Here is an 8,013-nt window from a genome sequence, read left to right as displayed (position 1 = left end):
CAAGTCCGTGTTGAGTGACATCTCAAAGGTCTTGGTCATGGAGGCCGCAAACTTCTTGCATAAATGGATGTTAGGAGAACCAAAAATGATGTCATCCACATAGATTTGGCATAAGATCAAATCACCGTTTTCCCTCGTAGTAAAAAGAGTGGGATCGATCACCCCTCTCACAAAACCATCATCGAGTAAGAACTTCTTAAGATGACCGTACCAAGCACGGGGTGCTTGTTTTAGGCCATACAGAGCCTTGTGAAGTTTGTACACATGGTCTTTGTGATGGGGGTCAACAAATCCAGGTGGTTGTGATACATATACCTCTTCTTGTAGAGGACCGTTAAGGAAAGCACTTTTCACATCCATTTGATGCAAAGTAAAACCATTGAAAGCAGCATAGGCCAATAGAATGCGAATGGATTCAAGACGAGCAACATGGGCGAAAGTCTCACCAAAGTCGAAACCTTCAACTTGGGAGTACCCCTGTGCTACTAACCTAGCCTTGTTGCGGAGGACAGTCCCATTCTCATCTTCCTTGTTCTTGAAGATCCATTTAGTTCCAATGACATTGTGTTCCTCAGTTGGTCGTTCTACCAATGACCATACTTTGTTGCGTGTAAAACTGTTTAACTCTTCTTGCATAGCAAGGAGCCAGTCATTGTCACACAATGCATCCTGAACCCTGTGTGGCATAGTACTAGAGACAAACGAAAAGTGAGCACAAAAGTTTGTTAATTGTTTACGAGTCACTCTACCTTCCGACACGCCGGTGAGGATTTTATCAACATCAACACGACCGGCCACACGTGGCATGATGGAGGTCAGGGTTTCATGAGGTTCGACTTCGTTTTCATCATCAACGTCCTCAACATATGGATCATTAACGTGCGGTGGAAGATATTCTTCTTCGCGTTGCACCTGTTGAGGTTCATCATCAACAATATCCATACTTGGGTCTTGCTCTTGCAGGTCAACTTGTTCTTGAGTGTGATCAGGATGAGAGACATGTTCTCCCACTTGATCCTGAACAACTGACATGATATGTGTGGTAGTATCTTGTGGAGGTATGGGCAGTGAACTGTCTTGAGGATGAGAAATACTCTCATCATCTTCATCATCATCATGGGGTTCTTGTTCCATGGGAAGAAGTGCACCTACACCCATGTTCAAGATATCTTGCGAGGAATCTTCTTCACCTGCATCACTTAGATCAACTTGCCCCCCATGGGAGCGGTTAAATTCATCAAACGTCACATCACTGGTTTCTATAACACATCCATTGGATTTGTTGTAGACTCTGTAGGCGTGAGAGTTTGATCCATAGCCAACAAAAATCCCTTCAGTTGTTTTGGATTGAAATTTTCCTAACCGGTCCCGTTTGTTGAGAATGAAACACTTGCATCCAGATACACGAAAGTACTTGACATTGGGCTTGTTCCTGGTTAGGAGCTCATATGGAGTCTTTTCCAATATTGGTCGAAGGAAAAGCCTGTTTGATGCATGACATGCTGTGTTGACAGCCTCAGCCCAAAAACTATGTGGTGACTTGTATTCGTCTAACATGGACCTTGCCATTTCCACAAGTGTCCGGTTCTTCCTCTCTACTACACCATTTTGCTGAGGGGTGTAAGGTGCGGAGTACTGATGTTCAATTCCCTCATCACTGAGAAATTCTTCTAGAGTGTAATTCTTGAACTCGGAGCCATTATCACTTCTTATTGCCTTGATGGCCTTGTCAAACTTGCGCTGGACTTGTTTGGCAAAATCAATGAAAGTGATCTTCGTCTCGTCCTTGGACTTGAGAAAGAATACCCATGTGTATCTTGAGTAATCATCAACAATGACTAGTCCATACTTTTTCCCACCAAGACTAGCCCATGAAGGAGGCCCAAACAGATCCACATGAAGGAGCTCTAAAGGCCTTGAGGTGGATACAATATTCTTGGGTGGGTGTTTTGATTGATGTTGCTTCCCAGCTATGCATGCACTGCACACACGATCTTTCTTAAAAGACACATTTGTTAGTCCAAGGATGTGATTGCCTTTTAAGAGATTTTGAAGATTTCTCATGCCGACATGGGCGAGCCGGCGATGCCACAGTCATCCAATGTCAGCCTTGGCCATCAGACAAGTTGTATGGAAAGTGCTCTCTTTTGAGAAATCAACCGTGTAAAGGTTGCCATCCAACTCTCCAACAAAGTCCACTTCGAGAGTGTCTCTCTTAAAGACTTTCACATCCGTTAGTCCAAATATTGTGTCATAACCAACGGAAGCCAATTGGCGAACTGAAAGCAAATGATATTGAAGAGATTGGACACGCATGACATTTGCAAGAGACATGTCATTAGTGATTGCCACCTTGCCCAACCCAATTACCTGCCCTTTCGACCCTCCTCCGAATACAATGCTCATGTATGGTCGAATGGCTTGCATGAAGTCATAGAGCAAGTTACTATCTCTGGTCATACGATTGGTGCATCCATTGTCGATCACCCATTTGACTCCTCCGGAGAAAACAGCCTGTACACGAATTAAGACTTGGTTTGAGGTACCCATTTCGTCATGGGGCCTCTCACATTAGTTACAAGAGTCTTAGGGACCCAAATATCATAAAACCAGAATGCATTACGGGGACCAACGAATTTAGCATAAACCTCTCCTTCCTTTGATTTGCGAAGTACATAGGATGGAGGCATGAACTCAGTTGTCTTATTGAGAGTGGGAAAACCCCTAGTGGCCGACCCACTCACAACCTTACCTTTCTCCTTGTGTCCCTCTCGTACGAATATTTCTTTAAGCGGGGTGATGCACTTGAGAGGAGATACACTTTTCTTGGCGGTGCTTGGATTGAACCCAAGCCCTTCCTTGGCAAAGACTTCATTGTGTTGACTTAAGATCTCATTGAGATTCTTTTGTCCTTGTGCACATGTCATGAGACCTCTATCTAGTTGTGCCTTTAGCGAACAGTTTTCCTCAAGAATAGATGCCAGTTCACTACTAGAGTTAGCAGTGCAGGTATCAACATTAATAATAGGTGAGGAGTAAGCCTTAGCTAGAGTGTCAAGATAAGTAACCTTGAGTGCCTCAAAGCTCTTTGTAAGAACAATGAGTTTCTCTTCCTTGTCCTTGAGAGACAAGGATAGGCGCTCACAGTCCTTAGAAAGAGAAGCATGAGAATTCACAAGTCGGTTTTTATCATTTAATAACTCTTTGCACACAGATTCAGCCTTTTTCAAGGAGGCAAGATCGTTAGCATGTTTATCAAGGTTTTCACCAACTTTTGAGCATAATGCATCATTTTGTGCTTCCTCAAACAGGACTTTCTGCTCAAGGATTTCATTCCTTTCCTTCTCCTCAGTGACGAGGGTTTCGAGTTCCTTGATGGTATTGGTGTGCTTACTCACCATTTCCATAAGTATGCGAAACACAGTGAGCTTTTTTCCTTTAAGAGAGCACATAAATTTGTTTATTTTGGCAAACATAGGATGATCTAAGTCATTGTCCTCATAGTGATCTTCCGCATCAAGGTACTCATCAGATGAGGTAGAAGCTAGACTGAAAGAGTTTAACCGTGGAGTTACCTTAACCTTATCATGGGAGCTTTGGTCTTCCTCATCTTCTATGGCAGTCTTTGCCATCAAACACTTGTGGGAGTTGCCCTTGTAGTCTTTCCTATAGTTGTAGTGAACAACATCGCCACTTTTGTTGACGAGCCTCAAGGTGTTTTGTGTATCCTGAGCTACTCCGGCAACCCCACCAACGTCTTCTGGATCTGATTCTTCTTGTGCAACCATTGCTCTTCCATCTCTTCTCTTGAGCTTGGAGTTCATAGGGTTTGGCAATTTCTTCTTTACAAAGGTCTTCGGAAACCTTGGTTTATCTTCTCTCTTCTCCTAAGGGTGGTCATTGGAGAAGTGGTTGGTTTCCTCACAGTTATAGCATTTTCTTACTTTCTTCTTTGGGAATCTTCCCTTGAATTTTCCTGCACTGAACTTCTTTACAAAGAGAGCAATGTCCTCATAAGATGGGCTTTCATCAGAGTCAGCATCATCACCATCTTTGTAGTCTTCATCACCCTCTTCTTCTTCACTTTCTTCTTCGTCACATTCATGCTTGGCTTTCAAAGCAAGATTGATCTTTGATGTTGAAGTGCCATGCATGGCAAGGTGCTTTGTTGCATTTGCCTTTGACTCTTCAAATAATTGGAAAGTGGATATGATGTCATCTGGGGTTATTTTTTTGAACCCATGGTGCTGCTTTATGTCCCATACCATTTGATGGTGGTACGGAGCAAGAGCATGAAGTAACTTGTCCACGAGAAATCTCTTGGTCAGGTTGAAACCATCTTGCGTCTTGTCACAGTCACAGGACTCAATGTCCGCGGCGAGAGTCATGAGCCGTTCTAGTAGTTGCTTGGGAGATTCACCCTTTTCCATACAGAAGTTCTACAATTGCCCCTTGGCAATTTCATATTGAGCAAGCTAAAGAGTGGAGGTACCGGTCTTGGTCCTTATAATGCTGTCCCACAGTTCCTTGGCGCTTGTGATGTGTATGTAAGGTCTCCGTTGCTTGTCATTCATTCCTTTTCTTATGCACATGATCGCAGTGTCGTTGAGATGCTTGTCATAAGTTTTCTCTGGGAGTGAGGCACCTTGGATCTACAGGATGGTAGCCATGCTCGAGGATGTCCAACATCTCATCATTGGCGTACCTAAGATGATCCTGCATACCAACTCTCCACAACGCAAAATCGGAATTGTCATCAAGCAAAGGAGGTTTTCCTCCAGGATTGTACTTAGGTTTCTCAACTTGAGATCTAGCATAAAGCCATGGAACACTGGTTTGGTTATTGCCTGGAGGTTGTTGGCCAAATGAAGAACCGAGCACATATTGCCCTGAGGCCCTCGGAGACGTGGATGCCCCCGTGGTTAATGAGACCAGTCTCATTTGGACCAAGGCCTCAAGAGAAGCATCATGCTCCTCTTTTTGCTTGACAAGGGCCCGTTCCAGGTCCTCAGAGGTGAAGGACCTGACTTCCGTGGAAGTCCCGTCCTTCTCCACTGGAGCCACAATAATGGGAGTCCCGTCCATCTCGCCCTAGGGCGGTTAAGCCACAAGAACAGAGCACGAGGCTCTGATACCAATTGAAAAGGATCGAATGGACCTAGAGGGGGGGGGTGAATAGGTACAGTTCCAAATTTTAATAGTTACTTAGCAATTTTAGGCAATGGTGCGAAATATGAGCGTGAGCCTAATAATTGCAAAGACAAAGAGTAAGCTATTTAGAGTAAAGTAAGGCAGCCGGTAAATAATAATCAAATGCAAGTACGTAATAAGGATTAACACAAGTAGAGAGTTAGGTTTAGGGATAACCAAAACTCCAAGAGAGACGAGGATGTATCTCGGTGTTCACTTCCTTGGAGGGAAGCTACGTCACCGTTAGAGGGGCGGATGTTACCACGAAGGCACACCAACGCCATGAAGGCTCACCCTATTCTCCCTTTGAGACAACACCACGAAGGCGTTTCTCAACCACTAGTGGTAAGCCTTGAGGTGGCTTCCAAACCTTCACAAACTTTTCGGGGGGTAATCATAATGGTTTGATTCCTCTCCGAAGACTCCTACCGCCTAGGAGTCTCCAACCTCCAAGAGTAACAAGATCACGGGGAATGCTCAAAACTTGCTCAAATCACAAATCGCTTTGGTGGAGAGGACGAGAAGGAGACGATCTATCTTTTGATTGGAACAACACTCAAAGGGGCTCACAAATGCTCTTGGGATCTAAGTTTGGGTGTAGGCAAGAGTGAGTGAGGAAGAAGGTGTTCTTATTAGTGTTCTTGTTGTGTTGAACACCCTCTCACGAAGTGGGAGGGGGGTATATATAGTGGGGAGACTAAAATAACCGTCGGGGTCACTTAAGTCTGACAGTGGTCGGACGTCCGACGGTTTTCGGACGTCTGGACGACCCCGGATGTCCGAGAGTACGGCTCTGTTCAAGGGCACCGAATTTCCAAAAGCGGTCGGACGTCCGGCCATCGGACGACAGGGGAAGGCCGGAAGTCCGAGTTATTTGACTCTAGATTTCTCTGGTGCAAGGTTCTGGTTTTCCGAAGTAGTCGGGCGTCCGGCCCTCGGTCGTCCGGAGGGAGCCAGATGTCCGAGAGTTTGGCTCTCGTATATGGTTCCAGATTTCCGAAGTAGTCGGGCGTCCGGAGGAAGCCGGATGTCCGAGGCATTGGTTCTGCTTTGAGATCAAAGAAGAGCAGTGGAGATGTGGTATGAGCAGAAAAGTTCATCGCAAAACCTATGATCCCCTCTTAATAGTGCGGGATCCCTATACTCAAGAATAGTAAATTAAAGGATAGGCTACATCATCTTTTCTCAATCCCGAGCCTTCTTGACATATAAGTCCCGATCTTCTCAAGCCACCTTGGCACATAATTCTCGATCTACTAAGAGTACTTTAAAGGCCATCCTGAGATACACTCAATAAATAAGATCAGTTTCCTATGTATGTGTTGTCATTAACACCAAAACTCGATTAAGGGCATGACTGCACTTTCAACCTCCCACGTATCCCATCGAGAACATCAAACACTCAAGAAGCATGGTTCCTCCCGCCAAAAAAATAAAATCTGATAAGCCCATCAAACCTATCTAAAATTAGACGCAAGCGAAAACCTTGTTCAGCCCACCCTTTTACTAAAAATAAGCCAATGCAATTTGTCAACTTGAAACGTTCTAATATGTAATTTCATGGTTCAAAGAAACATGTAAACATAATCATACCCATTAGGAAAGCTCAGGAAGTGCAACAAATGGAAAACAATTAAATATATACCCTTAAGATCCACAATAATGCCACTTACAAAATTTACAATAATTCTTTTAAGTGGATTTCATGATAGCTAATTCACGTCTGGGTTACCATGGCACATTATATTCCTGTAGTGTAGCCAAAATTAAAAAGATAGGCAACTAAAAGAGCGCAAGGAGAAGAATATATTGAGCTCAAATTCTCATTGCTGCAAACATTGCAAACTTTGATATATATATATATATAAGTGAACATATCTCTCCCATTGATAATTTATGTTATTTTATCTACCATACTATTGCTATATCATGCAAATATCACGCAGATTTACTATTAACCGATGTAAGTCGGATACACCACCAAGCCTAATAAAGCAAGAAAATGCACGAAACTAAAATCATGTTTTGTATAAGCAGATTATAAGATAATTTTGAGGGGTACTATTTAAACAATTTAAAACAACACATGCATGTGAGATGAACATATACCACATACCGAAACAATTTAAAGTAGCAGATGCATTTCAGATGAACATATACTACCTGCTGACCAATACATAACATTGTACTCTTAAAGTCATTCCATGAAGGAAATACATATTGGCAAATTAATACAGGACATCTTTATTTTAGTTCATATATTTTGTTTATTAACTACAGAAACATGAGAAAATTAGACTAAAATAGTCCGTTCGTGCCACTGCAAACCGAGCTAGGTCTCTATTCTCCAATAATCAAAAGAGAATACATGCATACAAAGAAACCGGGTACACACCTGCAGTTAAGGCCATCTAAACCATTCCAACACAAATGTACATAGTCATGGATCAGCTATACATACATACCTGATGCGGTTGCATGTCTTCATATTTCGTGTTTTCCTTCACTTGACCATCGGCGCCACTGCCAACCATTGCCTATGCACAGATCTATCTACTCCTTATCAAGTAGGGTCATGCTTCCAACCCTCGCCTATGCACCACGCTTGATGTTGCCTATGCCATGTTCGTCCTCGTCACACACGGTTTCAGTATGTTTGCTGACATATAAATAATCGTCCTTGCCCACCCGTTGGGCCCCTACTAAACCCATCTCCATGTGCGCCCTCGCCACCAAGTATACCTTGCTTCAGCGACACGAGAGAGAGAGGAGACACGGGAAGGATGCATAGATGAGAGGTGAGAGAGGAAAGATTGCTTAATT

This window comes from Hordeum vulgare, chromosome 5H (genome assembly GCF_904849725.1).
Source record: "Hordeum vulgare subsp. vulgare chromosome 5H, MorexV3_pseudomolecules_assembly, whole genome shotgun sequence".
Taxonomy (NCBI): domain Eukaryota; kingdom Viridiplantae; phylum Streptophyta; class Magnoliopsida; order Poales; family Poaceae; genus Hordeum; species Hordeum vulgare.
Note: the sequence above shows the minus strand (reverse complement) of the source record.